At 42.2% G+C, this 22,317-nt stretch overlaps 1 long non-coding RNA gene across 3 annotated transcripts in view; it reads left to right on the top strand.

Annotated features, from left to right (window-relative positions):
• The window catches only part of LOC131496852 (uncharacterized), a 70,174-nt gene that overhangs the window by 39,465 nt on the left and 8,392 nt on the right, over positions 1 to 22,317 (top strand). The gene's annotated exons all lie outside the window — the stretch shown is intronic.

The raw sequence follows: 22,317 nt of genomic DNA on the forward strand, positions 1-22,317 counted from the left end.
AGTTAGGCCACTCTCCACATAGTTTCTTTGTTCCTTTCTGCCCATCTTCCTCTGGAAATCCCATTGTTTGTATGTCAGAGCTCATAGATCTCTTAGGCTCTGCTCATTTTTCTTCATTCTTTTTCTTTCTGCACCTCAACCTGGATAATTTCAATTGAGCTATCAAGTTTTGTGATTCTTTCTTCTGCCTGCTTAAACCTGGTGTTGAAATACCATACTGAATTTTTAAATTTCAGTTATTGTACTTCCAGATCCAAAATCCCTATTCCTTTTAAAAATTTTCCACCCATTTAATGATCCTCTATTGTCTCCTTTGCGTTTTTATTCTTGATTCCATGTAGCCCTTTGAACATATTTAAGACAAATAATCTAGGGGCGCCTGGGTGGCGCAGTGGGTTAAGAGTCCGACTTCAGCCAGGTCACGATCTCGCGGTCCGTGAGTTCGAGCCCCGCGTCAGGCTCTGGGCTGATGGCTCGGAGCCTGGAGCCTGTTTCCGATTCTGTGTCTCCCTCTCTCTCTGCCCCTCCCCCGTTCATGCTCTGTCTCTCTCTGTCCCAAAAATAAATAAAAAACGTTGAAAAAAAAAAAAAAAAAAGACAAATAATCTAAAATCTTTGTCTAGTAAGTCCAATGTCTGCGTTTCCTCAGGGACAGTTTCTATTAATTTTTTTTTTTTAACCTGTGCATGGACCTAGGAATGGTCCATAATTTCTGCTTCCTTTACAGGCTTTGTCATTTTTTTAATTAAAATTTTTTTTTTTTTTTTTTTTTGCTGAAAATGGAACTTTTTGGATATTATAATGTGGTAACTCCAGAAATCAGATCCCCTTATCTCTCTATTGCTTGGAGTTGTTTGGTTTTTTTTTTTAAGGAATCTTTCTAAACCATTTTTGTAAAGGATGTAGTTTCTTGTATAGAGTCTCTGAAAGGACTGTGCCTTTAATGACTCCAGTTAGTTGGTTGACAGAGATTTCCTTCAGCATTGGGAGAGAAAAGAGGAAAAAGAAAACACTGTCTCTGTATTTAGCAGATTGGCTCTGTGTTGGGGGCACTCCTTCAGAGCTTAGCCTAGCTGTCTACAGCTCTGCCTCAGTCTTTACTTCTTGCTAATGGGAAGCCTACAGATCAGCCAGAAGTGAAAGTGGTGGTCTTCTCAGATCTTTCCCCAGTCACTCAGAGCCATTGTTAGCGGAAGTCCCTGACTGCCCATTTTTCCTCCCAGGTTTTTGGCCTTGAGTGTTATCTTGTGCCACGGGCAGCCGCAAATTGCTCCCTTGTCTTTCAATGTTTTTGAGGGATGCCTTTCTATGTAATCATTTCCACACCCTAAGAGAGTTCTGAGTTAGGGAAATAAAAGCAAGGCTCTTCGAGCAGTATGTCAGGGGAATTCCAGACATGTGAACACAGACAAGCACAAATCATTTAGAAGATTGTCGTGGGCTGACTTCTATGCCCCTAAAACTCATGCATTAAATTCCTAACCTCCGGTACCTGAGAATACGACAGTATTTGGAGATAAGCTCTTTAAAGAATATGGGGGGCAACCAACCCCATATCACTGGTGTCCCTATAGAGCAAGAAGAGATTAGAAATGCGCCCAAACTCTCTTCGTGTGCTTCGGTCAGCCTGTCCTCCATAAGCCATCACAACCAAGGTTGTGCTAGGCCTTTGGCCATTTTCCAGAATCTGACAGAGTTGTTTCTGACTGCTCTTGCCCATTTTTGGTTTGTTGGTGGGTTGGTGTGGTGTCTCTTTGGAAGGATCGGTCCCTGGGGCCTCTTGACACTGTCATCTACTCCCCTGGTGCTGTTCATTCTTCCTCATTAGTTTTCCTTTCTGCTCTTCAGAGTGGACCATTTCAGGGGGCCTATCTTCAAGTTTGCTGGTTCTTTTATACTCAAGCTGGAGTTGAAGCACTCTGGGGAATTTTTTGTTTCAGTTATCGCACTATTCAGCTCCAAAATGTCTATGTGAATCTTTTTTTTTTTTTTTTAAGTTTTTAATTTCCAGTTAGTTAACATACAGTGTAATATAGTTTCAGGTGTCTAATCTAGTGATTCGGTGATTCTGTACAACATCCAGGGCTCATCACATGTGCACCCTTAATCCCCATCACCTGTTTCACCTGTCCCCACCCCCCAACCTCCCGTCTGGTAACCATGAGTTTGTTATCTATAGTTAAGAGTCTGTTTCTTGGTTTCTCTCTGTCTCTCCCTTTGCCCATTTGTTTTGTTTCTTAAATTCCACATATAAATGAGATCATACGGTATTTTTCTTTTGCTGACTGACTTATTTTGCTTAGCACAATACTCTCTAGCACCATGCATGTTGCAAATGGCAAGACTTTCTTTTTTAAGGCTGAATAATATTCGTGTGTGTGTGTGTACCTCATCATCTTTACCCATTCATCAGTTGACGGACACTTGGGCTGTTTCCATAATTTGGCTGTTGTTGATGCTGCTGCTATAAACATCGGGTTGCATGTATCCCTTTGAATGAATAGTTTTTTGTTCTTTGGGTAAATACCTAGTAGTGCAGGTGCTGGGTTGTAGGGTGGTCAGTGAATCTTTGACAAAGCAGGAAAGACTATCCAATGGTAAAGCAAAAGTCTCTTCAAATGGTGTTGGGAATACCGGACAGCTACAAGCAAAAGAAAAACTGGACGGCTTTCTTACACCATATACAAAAATAAATACAAAATGGATTAACGACCTATATATGTGACTCAAAACCATAATAATCCTACAGAAAAACACAGGCAGTAACTTTTCTGACATTGGCCATTGAAACCTCTTTCTATATATATCTCCGGAGGCGAGGGAAACAAAAGCAAAAATAAACTATCGGGATATCAAAATACAAAGCTTCTGCACAGTGACAGAAACGATCAACAAAACTAAAAGGCAACCTACAGAATGTGAGAAGATATTTGCAAATGATATATCTAATGAGGTTAACACGCAACGTACATAAAGAACTTCCAAAACTCAACACCCCAAAAATGAATAATCCGATTTAAAAATGGGCAGAAGACATGAACAGACATTTCCCCAAAGAAGACATCCAGATGGCCAACAGACACATGAATAGATGTTCAACATCACTCATCATCAGGGAAATGCAAATCAAAACCACAAGGAGATATCACCTCACACCTGTCAGAATGGCTAAAATCAACAAAACAAGGAAGGACCAGCGTTAGGGAGACTCCAGAGAAAGAGGAATCCTCTTGCACTGTTGGGAATGCAAAGTGGTGCAACCACTCTGGAAAACAGTATACGGAGGTTCTTCAAAAAATTAACAATAGAACTACCCTACAATCCAGCAATTGCATTACTAAGTATCTACCTCCAAGATGCAAAAATACTAATTCCATGTGGATCCTTTTAATAATTTCTACTTCTTTATGATATTTTCTGCTTGTTAAGACATTATTCTCCTGGTTTCCTTTAGTGCTTTTCTAGTGGTTTCTTTTAGCCCTTTGAGCATGTTTAAGACAGTTTATTTAAAGGCTTTGTAGGGGCGCCTGGGTGGCTTAGTCAGTTAAGCATCCCACTTCAGCTCAGGTCATGATCTCACAGTTCATGAGTTTGAGCTCTGTGTCAGGCTCTGTGCTGACAGCTCAGAGCCTGGAGCCTGGTTCGGATTCTGTGTCTCCCTCTGTCTCTGCCCCTTCTCCACTCGTGCTCTGTCTCTCTTTCTCTCTCTCTCAAAAATAAATAAACATTAAAAAAATGTTAAAGGCTTTGTATAATAAGCCCAATGTCTGTGTTTCTTCAACAACAGTTTCTTTCTTTTTTTTTTCCTATATGTAAGTCTTACTTTGTTTCTTTGTCATTTTTGCTGATAACTAGACATTTGACTCTTACAGTAGGTAACTCTGGAAATCAGATTCCCTACCCTCAGGGTCTGTTTTTGCTGCTTGCTACAGGTTATAGTTGATTGATTGTTTAATGACTTTTCTAAGTTATTTTTGCAAAGACTGCATTTTTTGGTCACGTGTGGTCAAAGAAGTCTCTTTCCACTGGCTCAGTTGTCAGCTAGTGATTTGACAGATGTGTCCTCAAACGCCTGTATCCAACAAAAATCCTAACCCTAATAGCGTGTTTGTTGTCACTGTGTGATGTATGCACTCCTTTCCTTGTGGCACGTGTTGGGACCCTATAAACAAGCGAGGTGAAGGGAAGCCACCTAGGGGGAAGTCACTGTGAAACACTGCTCAGCACCGTGCGGTGGAGGACGCCATTGTTGGTGACCTTATGTTGAAATCACAGAACTAGGGGCGTGACTGATTCAGTAGTGATGTCTCTGAAAACTTTTCTTTGGCAGGATATGGTGTCTGAACTTCCTTTTTAGTGATGTCGAAGCTGTGCATTCAATAGGGAGCAAGTGATTTTGTTTTCAGTGAAGTGACATCCCTCTTTGAATCACTTTGTTTAGCACTGTGTCATGCATGTAGTCTACATTTAGCGACATGCTTCGAAACTTTGGGTTTTATAAGACTAATTTCCTGATTCATCCAGTAATGTAATGTCTCTGAAAAAAAACAAAACAAAACAAAACAAAACAAAACATGCTTGGCAATGTGTGACACAGGCACATCCGTTCCTTTCTTTTGAGACATACTTTTGAACTCTGGTTTTATTTATTTTTATTTTATTTTATTTTATTTTATTTTATTTTATTTTATTTTATTTTAGAGAGAGAGAGAACATGTGAGTGGGGGAGAGGGGCAGAGGGAGAAAGAGAGAGAGAATCTTAAGCAGGATCCTTGCTCAGCACAAAACCCAACACGGGGCTCGATCTCACGGCCCTGGGATCACGACCTGAGCTGAAATCAAGAGTCAAATGCTCAACCAACTGAGCCACCCAGGCACCCCCCGAACTCTGTTTTAAAAGCTCTGTGTGCATGATTGATGACGTCTCTGTGACGCACCATGGTTAGCAATCAATGGCGTGCGTATCTTTCCCTTTAGTGACGTATGTTGAAACTTGGGGTTTATCAGATGTCGGTGCACGAGAGATTCTGTTAAGTGATGCCTTTCTTTCACACAGAATTTCAACATATGTTACTAGAGAAAAGAGTGCTTGCACATTTCAGTACTATACACGGTCTTTCAAAGAGACATCATTCTACTGAATCAACCATGCTCCTGGCGGAGCTAAGTGTGTAGTTTAAACATATGTCACTAAAACCAGAGCATGTGGACCACAGAGTGCTAAACAGTATTACAAACACACATTTCTATACTGACTCAATCAACCACCACCTTCTTTTAAATGCACCTTCAACATATGTCATTAAAAAGTAGCACATATAGGGGCACCCGTGTGACTCGGTTGAGCAACCGACTTCAGCTCAGGTCATGATCTCGCAGTCCGTGAGTTCGAACCTCGCGCCGGGCTCTGTGCCGCCAGCTCGGAGCCTGGAGCCTGCTTTGGATTCTGTGTCTCCCTCTCTCTCTGACCCTCCTCTACTCGCACTGTGTCTCTCTGTCTCTCTCTCAAAAATAAAATAAACATAATTTTTTTTTTTATGAAGGTAGCACATGCATCACATAGGCCCAGACACAGATCCCTCATGGAGATCTGTTGAACATGAGTTTCAATATATGTGACTATAGAAAGGACTATAGAAAGGACTCTTTGCAACCACTCAGTACTAACCACTGTGTGTCCCAGAGCACCATACTGAATCGATCGTGCATCAAGATAGATGAAGCGCAGTGTTTTAACTTATGTCACTCGAGATGAAATTATATGCACCACATAGCGTCAGCACCATATGGACTCAATATGCTGGTTCCATATTGATTCTATATCCGTACCCGTGCACACATACGCACTGAGCTCTTTTAATAGAGTTTCATTATGTCACCCTAAAGAAAGAAGCCCACACACCACAAAAGCCTAAACTCAGAGACATCACTATGCTAAGTAAATAACAACACAGAGCTATGTTACTACAATATACAACAGCTATTCCTCAAGAAAGGACTCCAGGCACCACACAATCTTAAGCATAAAGCTTTTCACAGAGACACCACTCTACTGAGAACGACATGCACGTGACTAGCATAAAAAACAGTTTCATCAGATGTTATCAAAGAAAGGGCCACATGCACTGTATAATGCTAAACACAGGGTTTCACGGGGACATCACCATGCTGAATCAGTCACATACCTAGCTCTGGTAACACAGAGCTTCAACGTTTTTCAATAAAGAATGAGCATATTTCTGCACAGCAAAGGAAATCATCAAGAAATGAAAAAGCAACCTCCCAAATGGGGAGAAAATAGTTGCAAACTATCTGATAAGGGGTTAATATACAAAATATATAAAGAATTCATACAACTCAATAGCCAGAAGAAGAAGAAGAAGAAGAAGAAGAAGAAAGAAAGAAAGAAAGAAAGAAAAAGAAAAAGGAAAAAAATCAAACCAATTTTTAAAAAATGGCCAGAGGATCAGAACAGATTTTCCAAAGAAGACCTGCCAATGGCCAATAGGTACATGAAAAGCTGTTCAACATCACTGATCGTCAATGAAATGCAAATAAACCCCCCAGTGAGATAGACCACCATACCTATTAGAATGGCTAGAGTCAAAAAGACAAGAGATAAGTGTTGGTGAAGATGTAGAGAAAAGATGTAAATAAGTGTTGGTGAAGATGGGTTCAAGCCCCACATCAGGTTCTGTGCTGATAGCTCAGAGCCTGGAGCCTGCTTCCGATTCTGTGTCTCTGTCTCTCTCTGACCCTCCCCATTTGTGCTTTGTCTCTCTCTCTCTCTCTCAAAAATAAATAAACATTAAAAAAAAAACTTAAAAGAAAAAGATATCTGTACATCCATGTTCATTGCAGCATTATTTACAATAGCCAAGATATGGAAACAACCTAAGTGTCCATCGATGGATAAATGAATAAAGAAAATGTGACATACACACACATGTGCATACAATGAAATATTATTCAGCCATCAAAAAAGGAAATTCTGCCATTTGCAACAACATGGATGGACCTTGAGGGCATTATGCTAAGCGATATAAGTCAGACAGAGAAAGCCACATACTGTATGATCTCACCTATATGTGGAATCCTGAAACACACACACACACAGGGGGAGAAGCCAAGATGGAAGAACAGCATCGAAGTTTTGGGGTTTTTTTTGCATCTTGCATCCATGAGACATAGCCAGATCAACACTAAGCCATCCTGCACACCTAGAAAACTGATCTGAGGATTAACACAACAATCTGCACAAACTGAACCACAGAATTCAGCAGGCATGTGGCGTGGAGAGGTGAACTGGGAGAGAGCGAAGCCACAGAGGGCAGGGAGCTGTTTTTGCTTGTGGAGAGAGGATGGAGACGGGGGAAGAGTACAAGAAAAGCACCCCCCACCAAAAGCAGCTGGAGAGAAAGTGGGAAAGTGGAAACAGCCACAGAGACTGAACTAAAACAGGACAAAGGAAGGAGAGGGTTTAAATTCCATGAAGACTCTATAAACAGGGGGAGCACAGAGTCTGAAACTCCGCAGCTCGATACCTGGTGGTGCTCTGGTGGGAAGGGCGAATCCCCAAGAGTGGAGAGTGAGGTCTAGGTGTCCTTGGGCCAGCAGACCCCGGAGAACAACCACATTCACTGGTGCTGGACAAGGTCATTAAGGGTGAAGCCTGGCGCCAGATGTGTGTTGTGATTCTCCATAATCCCGGAACCGCTGCTGCTACACGATCGCGTGAACTTTTTCTGGGGTGGGCTGGCACCTGGCTGCAGTCTCTGAGCCTCGGCAGCAGCACGGTCCCTCGAAAGGTCCTGGATGCGGCAGACACCTGGCCATTGCTCAGTGAGACCCTCCCACAGAGGGTCTGAGCGGGTTAAAGCCACAGTCCCTCAGAAGTGAGGGGTCGGGAAACACAGCCGCATCTGAGATAAAACTCAGGAGGGCGGGGCCACCTGGCAACCTGACGGCTTGGTCAAGGACTGTGTAAAAGTGGGGAGTGGATGGAAGCCAAAGACAAAAGACGGGTGCCCGATTGCTGGTCAGGGAGAGCACAGAGTTCCAATACTAGAGACTGGGTAGCTGGGTGACGCCATTTTCACCGCTCCCGTGCATGCACATAAGCACCTACGATGCACCACAACAATCCACCCCAGTAAGCTGAGCAGCGCCATCTAGTGGAGAACGGAGCCATTACGCTAAGCCCCGGCCAACTGGGCAAACCTCATTCTTCAGGAACACAAGTCTCTCCACCTGCTTAGGTGCTTTAGCACTTTAGCACTTTAAAGTGCTTCATAGCTTGACTTCTAAGGGAAGACGAAGTAATTTCAATCATATTTCAGTCTGTTTGCTGATCCATCTATGCAATTTTCTTTTTTCTCTTTTTCATTTCTTTTTCTTGAATACAGAAAGAGAAAAAATTTATTTTTATTTTCAATTTTTATTAAAAATATTTTTATTTTTTCTATTATATTTTTTACTTGCTTGTAAATTTTTCAAATTCTAATTTACTTCCAACATTTCATTTTATTCTATTTCATTGTATTCATTTTTTCAAGTTTTCAAACGTTTTATTCCCCCCCCCCACCTTTTTTCTCTAATCTATTAAGCTTCTTTTGACACCCGATCCAAAACACACCTAGCATCTAGCATCATTTATTTGATTTTGTGTGTGTGTTGTTTTTAATTTTTTAATTTTTTTTACCTATTCCTTTTCTTCCTTCAAAATGATGAAAACAAAGGAATTCACTCCAAAAGAAAGAGCAGGGAGAAAAGACAGCCAGGGACTTAATCAACACAGATACAAGTAAGATGTTTGAACCAGAATTTAGAATCACGATAATAAGAATACTGGCTGGGGTAAAAAATAGATTACAATCCCTTTCTGCAGAGATAAAGCAAGTAAAACTTACACAGGATGGAATAAAAAATGCTATAACTGAGCTGCAATCTCGAATGGATGCCACAGCGGCAAAGATGGATGGGGCAGAGCAGTGAATCAACAATATAGAGGACAAACTTATGGAGAATAATGAAGCAGAAAAAAAAAGAGGGAAACTAAAGCAAAATAGCATGATTTAAGAATTAGAGAAATCAGTGACCCATTAAAAAAGAATAACATCAGAATCAGAGGGGTCCCAGAAGATGAAGACAGAAAAAGGGGTAGAAGGGTTATGTGAGGAAATCATAGTGGAAAACTTTCCTAACCTGGGGAAAGACACAGACATCAAAATCCAGGAAGCACAGAGGACTCCCATTAGATTAAACAAAAACCTACCATCAACAAGGCATATCATAATCAAATTCACAAAATACTCAGGCAAGGAAAGAATTGTGAAAGCAGCAAGGGAAAAAAGTCCTTAACCTATAAGGGAAGACAGATCAGGTTTGCAGCAAACCTACCCACAGAAACTTGGCAGGCCAGAAAAGAGTGGCAGAATATATTCAATGTGCTGAATCAGAAAAATTTGCAGCCAAGAATTCTTTATCCAACAAGGCTGTCATTCAAAATAGAAGGAGAGATGAAAACTTTCCCAGACAAACAAAAATGAAAAGAGTTCGTGACCACTAAACCAGCCCTGCAAGAAATGTTAAGGGGGATTCTCTGAGGGAAGAAAAGATGAAAAAAGAAAAAAGAAAAGAAAAGAAAAGACCAAAAGCAACAAAGACTAGAAAGGACCAGAGAACACCACCAGAAAATCCAACTCTACAAGAAACATAATGGCAATAAATTAATATCTTTCAGTACTCACTCTAAACGTCAATGGACTAAATGCTCCAATCAAAAGACATAGGGTAATAGAATGGATAAGAAAACAAGATCCATCTATATGCTCTTTACAAGAGACCCACTTTAGACCTAAAGACACCTTGAGATTGAAAGTAAGGGGGTGGAGAACCATCTATCACGCTAATGATTGACAAACGAAAGCTGGAGTAGCCATACTTATATCAGACAATCTAGACTTTAAAATAAAGACTGTAACAAGAGATGAAGAAGGGCATTATATCATAATTAAGGAGTCTATCCACCAAGAAGATCTAACAGTTGTAAACATTTCTGCTCCAAATGTGGAGGCACCCAAATATATAAATCAATTAATCATAAACATAAAGAAACTCATTGATAATAATACCATAATAGTAGGGGACTTCACCACCCCACCTACAACAATGGACAGATCATCTAAACAGAAAATCAACAAGGAAACAATGGCTTTGAATGACACACTGGACCAGATGGACTTAACAGATATATTCAGAACATTTTATCCTAGAGCAACGGAATATACATTCTTCTCCAGTGTACATGGAACATTCTCCAGAACAGATCACATAGTGAGGCACAAATCAGCCTCAACACGTATGAAAAGATAAAAATCATACCATGCATATTTTCAGACCACAATGCTGTGAAACTTGAAATCAACCACAAGAAAAAATTTGGAAAGGTAACAAATACTTGGAGACTAAAGAACATCCTACTAAAGAATGAATGGGTTAACCAAGAAGTTAAAGAGGAAGTTAAAAAGTACATGGAAGCCAATGCCTTTAGGAAGGCAATCCAGGCCTTCCTAAAGAAGAAAGAAAGGCCTAGGTACACAACCTAGCCTTACACCTTAAAGAGCTGGAAAAGAACAGCAAATAAAACCCAAAACCAGAAGAATACCAGAAATAATAAATATATTAGAGCAGAAATCAATACTATCGAAACCAAAAAAAATAGTAGAACAGATCAATGAAACCAGAAGCTGGTTCTTTGAAAGAATTAACAAAATTGATAAACCACTAGCTAGTTGGATCAACAAGAAAAAGGAAAGGACCCAAATAAATAAAATCAAGAATGAAAGAGAAGAGATCACAACCAACACAACAGAAATAAAAACAGTAATAAGAGAATATTATGAGCAATTATATGCCAATAAAATGGACAATATGGAAGAAAGGACGAATTCCTAGAAACATATAAACTACCAAAACTGAAACAGGAAGAAACAGAGAATTTGAACAGACCCAAAACCCGTAAAGAAATCGAATTAGTAATAAAAAATCTCCCCAAAAATAAGAGTCCAGGGCCAGATGCCTTTCCAGGGGAATTCTACCAAGCATTTAAGGAAGAGTTAACACCTATTCTCTTGAAGCTGTTCCAAAAAATAGAAATGTAAGGGAAACTTCCAAATTCTTTCTATGAGGCCAGCATTACCTTGATTCCAAAATCAGACAAAGACCCCACTAAAAAGGAGAACTATAGACCATTTTCCCTGATGACCATGGATGCAAAAATCCTCAAGAAGATACTAGCCAACTGGATCCAACAATACATTAAAAGAATTATTCACCACGACCAAGTGGGATTTATACCTGGGATGCAGGGCTGGTTCAATATCCACAAAACAATCAATGTGATTCATCACATCAATAAAAGAAAGGACAAGAACACAAGATCCTCTCAACAGATGCAGAGCAAGCATTTGACAAAATACAACATCCTTTCTTGATAAAAACCCTCAAGAAAGTAGGGATAGGAGGATCATACCTTGAGATCATAAGATCATAAGATCATAAATGCCATATAATGCTAATATCCTCAATGGAGAAAAACTGAGAGCTTTCCCCCTAAGGTCAGGAACAAGACAGGTCAGACAACACAAAGAAATAAATGGCATCCAAATTGGCCAGGAGGAGGTGAAAGCTTTCACTCTTTGTCACTCTTTGCAGATGACATGATACTGTATGTGGAAAACCCAAAAGATTCCACCAAAAAACTGCTATAACTGATCCATGAATTCAGCCAAGTTACAGGATATAAAATCAATGCACAGAAATTGGTTGCATTCCTATACACCAACAATGAAGCAACAGAAAGAAAAATCAAGGAATTGACCCCATTTACAATTGCACCAAAACCCATAAAATACCTAGGAATAAATCGAACCAAAGAGGTGAAAAATCGCTACACTGAAAACTATAGAAAGCTTATGAAAGAAATCGAAGAAGACACACAAAAAAAGGAAAACGATTCCATGCTCCTGGATAGGAAGAACAAATATTGTTAAAGAACAAATATTGTTAAAATGTCAATACTACCCAAAGCAATCTATATATTCAATGCAATACCTATCAAAATAACACTAGTATTCTTCATAGAACTAGAACAAACAATCCTAAAATTTGTATGGAACCATAAAAGACCCTGAATAGCCAAAGCAATCTTGAAAAAGAAAACCAAAGCAGGAAGCATCACAATCCTGGACTTAGAGCTGTATTACAAAGCTGTTATCATCAAGACAGTATGGTACTGGCACAAGAACAGACACTCAGATCAATGGAACAGAATACAGAACCCAGAAATGGACCCACAAACGTATGGCCAACAGATCATTGACAAAGCAGGAAAGAATATCCAATGGAACAATGACAGTCTCTTCGGCAAGTGGTGCTGGGAAAACTGGACAGCGACATGCAGGAGAATGAACCTGGACCACTTTCTTACATCATACACAAAAATAAACTCAAAATGCATGAAAGACCTCAATGTAAGACAGGAAGCCATCAAAATGCTCGAGGAGAAAGCAGGCAACAACCTCTTTGACCTTGGCCTCAGCAACTTCTTACTCAACACATCTCCGGAGGCAAGGGAAACAAAAGCAAAAATGAACTATTGGGACCTCATCAAAATAAAAAGCTTCTGCACAGAGAAGGAAACAATCAGCAAAACTAAAAGGCAACTGATGGGGCGCCTGGGTGGCGCAGTCGGTTAAGCGGCCGACTTCAGCCAGGTCGCGATCTCGCGGTCCGTGAGTTCGAGCCCCGCGTCGGGCTCTGGGCGGATGGCTCGGAGCCTGGAGCCTGTTTCCGATTCTGTGTCTCCCTCTCTCTCTGCCCCTCCCCCGTTCATGCTCTGTCTCTCTCTGTCCCAAAAATAAATTTAAAAAGTTGAAAAAAATTATTTAAAAAAGAAAATTAAATATGGAGAGCAAACAAAGGGTTACTGGAAAGTTTTGGGAGGGGGTGTGGGCTAAATGGGTAGGGGGATTAAGGAATCTACTCCTGAAATCATTGTTGCACTATATGCTAACTAAACTTGGATGTAAAATTTTAAAAAATAAAAAAAAAGAACATGATAAAAATAAAAAATAAAATAAAATAAAATAAAATAAAATAAAATCACACACACAACAAAAAAACAAAAACTGAGTCCATAGATACAGAGAACAGATTGGTGATTGCCAGAGGTGAGTGGTAGGAAATGTTCAAAATGGGGGAAGATGATGAAAAGATTGCACAACTCCCGGTTAAAAATAAATAAGCCTTAGAGATGTAATATGCAGCATAATGACTATAGTTAACATACTGTATTATATATGTGAAAGCTGCTAAGAGGGTATATCTTTTTTTAATGTTGATTTTTGAGAGAGAGAGAGCGTGAGCAGGGGAAGCAGAGAGACAGGGGAACAGAGGATCCAAAACAGGCTCTGCACCGACAGCAGAGAGCCCAATGGGGGGGCTCGAACTCACAAACTGTGAGATCATGATCTGAGCTGAAGTCGGACGCTTAACCACCTGAGCCACCCAGGCACCCCTATATCGCAATTTTTATTTTATTTTATTTTTTTATTAAAAAATTTTTTTTCAAATGTTTATTTATTATTGAGAGACAGAGACACAGAGTGTGAGCAGGGGAAGGGTAGAGAGAGGGGGAGACACAGAATGTGAAGCAGGCTCCAGGCTCTGAGCTGTCAGCCCAGAGCCCAATGCGGGGCTTGAACTCACAGAGTGTGAGATCATGACCCGAGCCGAAGTCGGTCGCCTAACCAACTGAGCCACCCAGGCGCCCCTATATCTCAATTTTTAAATAGAACCAGGGAACAGGAGAAGAAGCCCAGGCAGCTCAGGCTGCTAAACACAGAGCTTCCCTGACATGGTACTGATTCAATCACGTGCGGGCTCAGATGCAGAGTTTTGTGACTTAGATAGTAACACACTACATACTAAGTAAAGAATATTTTAGTTACATGTTACTAAAAACAGAGCAACCCCCCACCCTCTCCAAAACACAGTGTTTCACAGATCTATCACCCCTGCATCAATCCTGCAAAGAGCTCAGTTAGACACTGTTTCCACATAGGCAACTAGAGAAAGTTGGACACCTATGACACGGCGGCTAAACGGTAAAACAAGCTTTAGAAGAGAGGTCGTTAGGCTGACTTTATTCCAGAGGGGGCTTGCGGGACACAGGTTTCAATCCATGGCACTAAGCCAAAGAGCCCATATGCTAAACATTTCTCCACGACATCGCTGTTCTGAGTCAACTATGCACCCACCTCCGGTGGGATGGTTTCCACGCATACCAATAAGAGAGGAAAGAGCACCTGCTAACCAGAAATTCACAGAGATGTCACTGCACTGACTCAACCTCTCCCAGAGCTTTTTCAGACGTGGAGTCTCAGGGCGCCTGCGTGGCTCAGTTGGTTAAGCATCCAACTTTGGCTTGGGTCATGATCTCACAGCTCATGGGTTCGAGCCCCGCGTCCGGCTCTGTGCTGACCGCTCGGAGCCCGGAGCCTGCTTCGGATTCCGTGTCTCCCTCTCTCTCTGCCCCTCCCCCGCTGCACTCCGTCTCTGTCTCTCTCTCAAAAATAAATAAAAACCATTTAAAAATTTTTAGAAAAACACTGAGTTTCGACACATGTCGCAAATGACAAAATACGCGAGTCACACAACGTTAAACACGGTGGATATCACTATATTTAATCATTCATGCACCTAGTCCTTCAAACGCAGAGTGCCAACACTGATCACTAAAAACAGAGTGCACACACAACCGTGTGCTAACGTCACTAAAGAGGAGTAAATGATGCATAAATTCTTTTTTTATATGTTGAAAAATTTATATTTAGATTTAGCCAGCTGGGCTTAGCTCAGATGATCCCAATTTTGCTGGCAACGTCCAAAGCATCATAGTCAGGAGTCAGCCGAACATATGCCTTCTTCTCTCCATCGGGCCGGATCAGCGTGTTGACCTTGGCCACGTCAGCGTCCTAGAACTTCTTCGTAGCCTGTTTGATCGGGTGCTTGTTGCCCTGGACGTCCCCAATGAACACAAGTGTGCTGTGCTTTTCTATTTTCTTCATGGCCGACTCGGAAGTCAGGGGGAACTTGGTGATGGCATAGCGGTCAAGCTTGTTTCTCCTGGGGGTGCTCTTTGGAGGCTATTTGGGCTGCCTTCGGAATGTGGATGCGGATCTTCTTCTTCGTATGTGACTTTGGACACCTTTCAGCACAGCTTTCTCGGCTTTCAAAGCCTTTGCGGGCTTTGGCTTTGGGAAGGGCAAGGGCTTCCTCCTTCTCTTTCAGTTCCATCCTCATGAAAGGGCCATGATGCACCAATTCTTAATCATAATGGTTCCCAGAGACTTCACCACGACAAAGAAAACATGCACCTAGTTTGGCAGGACAGAGTTTCAACAGATGTCAGCCAGGGACATGCGTGACAGAGAACTGAACACAGCGATTCAGTCATCTCTGTACTGAATCGGTCACGCACAGAGCTCTGATGAACAGAGTCTCAATATATGGCGATAAAGAAATGAGTACACACGCACACCGTGTCACACGCATCCTTCCACACGGACATCTATGTACCAAGCCAGTCACCACCTGTTGTACTTGTGTGAAGAGTTTCAACGTATGGCACGAGGTCAGGAGCAAATGTACCACACAGGGCTCCACAGAATGCGTCAGGCAGACGTCGTATACTAAATATTCAGGCCCCCAGCTCTGTTCTGCAAAGTTTCCACTTCTGGAAAGGAGTATGTGCATAAACAGGCTCTTTTACAGGGATGTCCCTCCAAGGAATAAATCACACGCGCTGGCCTATTATTCCAATGTCAACATGCGTCAGTTGGTGACATGCACCATGCATTTCTAAGCAGTTTTTCACAGAGACTTCATTTTCTGGAATCAATCATGTACCCAAGCTTTATATATATACACATATATATATATATATGTGTATATATATATATATACATATATATATGTGTATATATATATATATATACACACGCATATATATACACACATATATATAATTTATTTATTTAAATGATGGTTTCTAGATCATAGGATAGTTTTTCCTTTTAATTTTTTCAATGTTTACTTATTTTAGAGACAGAGACAGAGTGTGAGCGGGGGAGGGGCAGAGGGAGAGGGAGACACGGAATCCAAAGCAGGCTCTGGGCTCCGAGCTGTCAACCCAGAGCCCGATGTGGGGCCCGAACCCATGAGACACAAGATCACGACCTGCACCAAAGTCGGACGCTTTACCCACCGAGCCATCCAGGCGCTCCCCTACTCTATTTTTAAAACACTTTAAGCATGCGCCCCCAAGAAAGGTATATATCCGTCACAAGTTGCTAAACACGATAGGTGTGTCCGTGATTCGGTACAGTGCTGTCTCTGATACGCTGTGGTTAGTGCTGTGTGGCACATGCACCTTTTCTTCAGTGACACGTGCTGCAACTTGGCTTTTAAGAGCGAGGCGTGTGATTGATTCAGTATATGATTCCTCTGTGAAGCAGTGTTTTTAGCACTGGGTGGTGCACGAATGAATTGCTTTGTTGAGATATGTGCAAACACTGCGTTTAACAGGGCATGGTGTGTAATAGCTTTGTGAAACACTGTATTTAGTTGTACTGTTTCACGGATGTACTTGCTTGACAGTATATGTTAAAACTTGGCGTTTAACAGAGTCCAGTGTATTTAGATTCTGTGTAGCATGTCTCTGTGTTTAACACTAGTATCGTGGGATATGTGTAGACCTTTCCTTAATGACATATGTGAAAATTCTGTGTTCAGGGCCCTTGGGTGGCTTGGTCTGTTAAGCATCCAGACTGTCGACTTCGGCTCAGGTTGAACTCACGGGTTTGTGAGTTTAAGCCCCGCATCGGGCTCCATGCTGACAGTGCAGAGCCTGCTTGGGATTCTCTCTCTCTCTCTCTCTCTCTCTCTCTCTCTGCTTCTCCCCCTCTTGCACACGCCTGCTCTCTCTCACTCAAAATAGATAAATAAACATTAAAAAAAAAAAAGAAATTATATGCAAGAATGAAATGGTGGGGGGGTTGCCTGCGTGGCTCAGTCAGTTGAGCATCCGACTTTGGCTCAGGTCATGGTCTCAGAGTCTATGATTTCAAGCCCTTCATTGGGCTCTGTGCTGACGGCTCAGAGCCTGGAGCCTGCTTTGGATTCTCTGACTCCCTCTGTGTCTGCCCCTCCCCTGCTTGTGCGCACTCTCTCTTTCTCTATCAAAAATAAATAAGCATAAAAAAAAAAAAAGACATACTGAAGAATATTCTTCAGGCTGAAAGCAACTAAACTCAGATGGGAATTCATACACACACACACACACACACACACACACACAGAACTGATAAAGGTATCTCTAATCATAAAAAAATTATATAAATGCATATTTCATCTACTCTTTTCCCTTAACTGATTTACAAATTAAGCTTTAAATCGATGATCAACATATAAGAGCTGAATCCATGAAACTTTTAGGAGAAAACATAGGGGTGAATCTTCACGACTTTGGATTTAGCAGTTGATTCCTATATAACACCAAAAGCACAAGTAACAAAAGAAACACAGATAAATTGGACTCCATAAAAATTAAAAATGTCTATGCATCAAAGGACACCATTAAGGGCAAGGACAACTTATAGCATGAGAAAAAACATTTGCAAATCATATATTTGATAAAGGTCTAGTATCTAGAATATATAAAGAACTCTTCTCCAAAGAAGATGTATGAATGGCCAATAAGCCTATGAAAAGATGCCCAGCATCATTAATCATTAGGGGGATGCAAAATGAAGATCACAGTGAAATATCATTATAACCTATGAGAATGGCTATTAGTAAACAAAATAAAACAAAACAAAGCAAAAACACAGGGCTGCCAAGGGTTTGGAATAGTTGAATCCCTTGTGCATCGCTGGTGGGAATGGAGAACACTGCCGACTACAGACAAAATGGTGGTTCCTGAGAACATTAAATACAAAATTAATATACGATATTCATAGCAGCATTACCAACAACAGGTGGAAATGTCAAATATCCACCCACAAATGAACGGAGAAACAAATACGTACATACACACGATGGAATATTATTTTTTTTTAATTTTTTTAACATTTATTTATTATTGAGAGACAGAGACAGAGCATGAGCGAGGGAGGGGCAGAGAGAGAGAGGGAGACACAGAATCCGAAGCAGGCTCTGGGCTCCGAGCCGTCAGCACAGAGCCCGACGCGGGGCTTGAACTCACGGACCACGAGATCGTGACCTGAGCCCAAGTCGGACACTTAACCGACTGAGCCACCCAGGCGCCCCGACAATGGAATATTATTAGGCCATAAACAGGAATTTGATTTTGACACGTGGTAGAACAGGGATGACCCTTGAGAACATTATGCTAAGTGAAATATGCCAGACACAAAAGAATGAATACTGTCTGATTCCACTTATATGAGTACCTAGAATAATCAGATTCATAGAGACAGAAGGGAGGGTGGTGGTCACCAGGGGCTGGAGGAGAGGGAGGGATGGGAAGATATGATTTAATGGGTCTGAAGTTTCCGTGTGAGATCATGAGAAAAGTCCTGGAGATGGATGGCGGTGATGTCTGCACGAGAACGTGAATGTACTCAATGCCACAGAATTGTACACTGAGAGTTAAAATGGTCAAGCTTATGTTATGTGGATCTTACCACCATAAAAATAAATAGATTTTTTAACTGAAAAAGAAATGTTAAAGGGCGCTGCGTGAATTGCAACTCGCAATCCATTGCTGCGTTGTGGGGAAAGGATACAGGGCTGGGCTGGGAGGAGATGTCTGCTGCAATCCCCTCTCTTCTGCTGAGGGAGGGTGGGTTACAGACAGGGCTCAGCCCTCAGTAGAAGGTGAGGTCTGACCACCTCTTTCTTTAAAAAAGCCACACCCTTGGGGCACCTGGGTGGCTCAGTCGGTTGAGCGTCCGACTTGGGCTCAGGTCACAATCTCACGGTTCGTGAGTTCGAGCCCCGAGTCAGGCCCTGTGCTGATGGCTCAGAGCCCAGGGCCTGCTTCGGATTCTGTGTCTCCCTCTCTCTCTGCCCCTCCCCTGCTCGTGCTCTCTCTCTCAAAAATAAATAAAGATTAAAAATAAATAAATAATAAAAAGCCACACCCTTGTGGAGTTCGAAGATAATCTCTAGATTCCGGAAGGAGTTGGCTATATAGACATTAAAGCTAACGGCAATGCTTCCATCCATGGTAGGTGTGAGGGGAGCGGGGGAGGCTGGCTGAGTTCTACAGGAGATGGAGGGGAAATAGGTCTGTGAGCCTTTCTGCTTCACCTGGAGAATGAGCCTGCCCTGAGCCAGCCTGGCCCACTTGGATGGCTTAAGGAGCCGCAGTAGTGGCTATGACACTTGGGGCCCTGCCTGGCGAGGTGCTGTGCCTAAACCCTTGAAGACTGTGGCCAGCACAGCCTGCCCTACCCCCACCGCCTGGACCCAGCTCCCATCTGACCCACTCCGCCCAGCTCATGCCAGGGAAGAAGTGGTAAGGACCAGAGGGGCAGTGGGCAGGGCTGAGTGCAGACAGGCATGCTCCTGGCCGACTGCAGTCCTCTTACAGGGCCCAAATTAGTTTGGCCTCCTGGGAAGATCTGCATCTCTGGAGCCCAGATCTTGAGCTGTGGTTGGGATGATTTACGATAGTAACAATTAAGAATGGTAAACAGTCCCTGTTTGTGGCCAGCTCCCTTTGAAAGAGAATGCTCCTACGTTTTTTTTGTGTCTGGGGAAACTGAGACAGGGAGAGCAACAGTGTATGGGACACGGGCACACAGTGGGTAAGTGGCCCAGCCAGAACCCTGGCCACGCCCGCTCCACAGCCCCTGTGCTAGGCAAAAAAAAAAAAAACCTGTTACAGGATTTGGGCATTGGGTGGGTCATTTGGTGAAGGGTTCAAGGAAGCCATGGATTTGGTCCAGATGGAGTGCTATTAGAAAGCCGGCGACATGGGGCGCCTGGGTGGTTCAGTCGGTTGAGCGTCCGACTTCAGCTCAGGTCACGATCTCGCCGTCCGTGAGTTCGAGCCCCGCATCAGGCTCTGGGCTAATGGCTCAGAGCCTGGAGCCTGCTTCCGATTCTGTGTCTCCCTCTCTCTCTGCCCCTCCCCCATTCATGCTCTGTCTCTCTCTGTCTCAAAAATAAATAAACGTAAAAAAAAAAAAAAATTAAAAAAAAAAAAAAGAAAGCCGGCGACAGTTTTATCATTGGGCACTTCGTGGGATGGACGGTGGCCTTATTTGCATCCGTTCTTAGATGAAATTATGAAGCAGCTTTGTTTTGTTTCATTTTTACCCCTGGTCTCAGAGTAACCTCTGAGGCTGGTAAGTCTATGAAGGTCCTTACATCCAACAGAACAAAATGGCCTGGCTGTGAGCCTCAGACGGGCTCATGATCATGCTGAGATCTAGCTACAACTGTTAGATCAGTTCCAGATGTCGGGGGCTGCTTTTCCCCTCTCAGTTTCTCTTTTGGCCAAGGACAGATGACGTCAGGCTCCAGGACATGAATTCATGATGTCTAGATTTTCACTCTTGTCAAGATGTTGTTGATTAAGATCAAAAGCCCGTGCATCGAACATACTCCATAGTTGACCCAAGGTCAATCTCTGTTTTTCTCTCTGTCGTAGGACCTGATGTGACAGTGACCACGCAGTAGCATTTAAAACTCTGGACAGGACAGGGGCGCCTGGGTGGCTCAGTCGCTTAAGCGTCCGACTTCAGCTCAGGTCATGATCTCACAGCTCAAGGGTTCGAGCCCCGTGTCGGGCTCTGTGCTGACAGCTCAGAGCCTGGAGCCTGCTTCGGATTCTGCGTCTCCCTCTCTGCCCCTCCCCGACTCATGCTCTGTCTCTGTCTCTCTCTCAAAAATAAATAAACATTAAAAAACTTTTTTTAATAAAAAAAAAAAACTCTGGACAGGACATATAAATCGACAGTAACATAGGCAATTAACACAAACAAAATGACTATTAACACCGGTAATAGGTCTCAAAGCCAATAGGTCCCGCAACCTAGTGGGTCTGTTTTAGAGAGTCAGGTCTTTTCCTTTAGCCAACCACGGACCTTTCTACTTGCCCCATAGCACTTACATAGGTATAACAAGATGTGCTTTAGCGTTAGCTCCCCTTGACTGGCTAAGAGCAAATCAAAGCTTACAGGATTGCCATGGCTACGTTAGCTGATGCATTTAGATTGGTTTGTTGGGCCTTCAGAACAGAAGGGTCATCTTTTATGACTTTGGTGAAGGTTAGAGGAAAGTGTGAACACGTTTTCTAGTTGTTTCGTTCCCTTTGTGGGCATTGTATTTTGGGGAGTGTGCAGGAAATGAGAACCGATGATCCCTTCTGGAAGCTTTGAAGAATAATTTGTGTTTCTTTTGTTTTAGGAATTTCTGGATGTCCCTTTTAGGACACATGATTGACTAGAGGGGTGGTGGTTTTAAATATCTGGATACCTCTAACCATTACTCAGGTTACACAGAATAAATTAGAATGTGGTAGACAAGTATAAGCCTGATGTCCATATGAGAAGTAATATCCTAGTGAAGTTTATATTATATTAGGAGGATAAATATCATTTCTTATAATAGGAATGAGCCAATTAGGACTGTGTTTCTAGATTTATGGTGTCTTGAGTCTTCGTGGATACCAATACAATATTTAAAATTGGCCTTTGGGGGCACCTGAGTGGTTCAGTAGGTTAAGTGTCCGACTTTGGGGTCACGTCATGATCTCATGGGTCATGAGTTGGAGCCCCGCTTCAGGCTCTGTGCTGACAGCTCGGAGCCTGGAGCCTGCTTCAGATTCTGTCTCCCTCTCTCTTTGCCCCTCCCCCACTTGCGCTCTGTCTGTCTCAAATATAAATAAACATTAAAAAAATTTTTTTAATTGGCCTTTTGCTTAGTGCCCCTAAGGAAGCTTTTTTCTTTTTTTTTTTTTTTTTTCTCCAGAAATCTGATTTGGAACTTGTAGACTGAATAGTCATTGGCACTCACGCAGCGCTGGGAAAAAATCCAGCATGGAAAGAGGCCTTGTAGTACACGAGACTAGATATTGTCTTTCTCGAAAGACTGCTGTACTTTATTCTGGAAAACAGCTAAGCTACTAGAGATCCATTTGATCCTTTCAAGCTGTTTGTTAGAAGAAAATCCCACACTCTTTAAAGGAATTCAACAACATTTGGGACCTGACAATGGGAC

This window comes from Neofelis nebulosa, chromosome 16, assembly GCF_028018385.1.
Source record: "Neofelis nebulosa isolate mNeoNeb1 chromosome 16, mNeoNeb1.pri, whole genome shotgun sequence".
In the NCBI taxonomy this organism is placed as follows: Eukaryota; Metazoa; Chordata; class Mammalia; order Carnivora; family Felidae; genus Neofelis; species Neofelis nebulosa.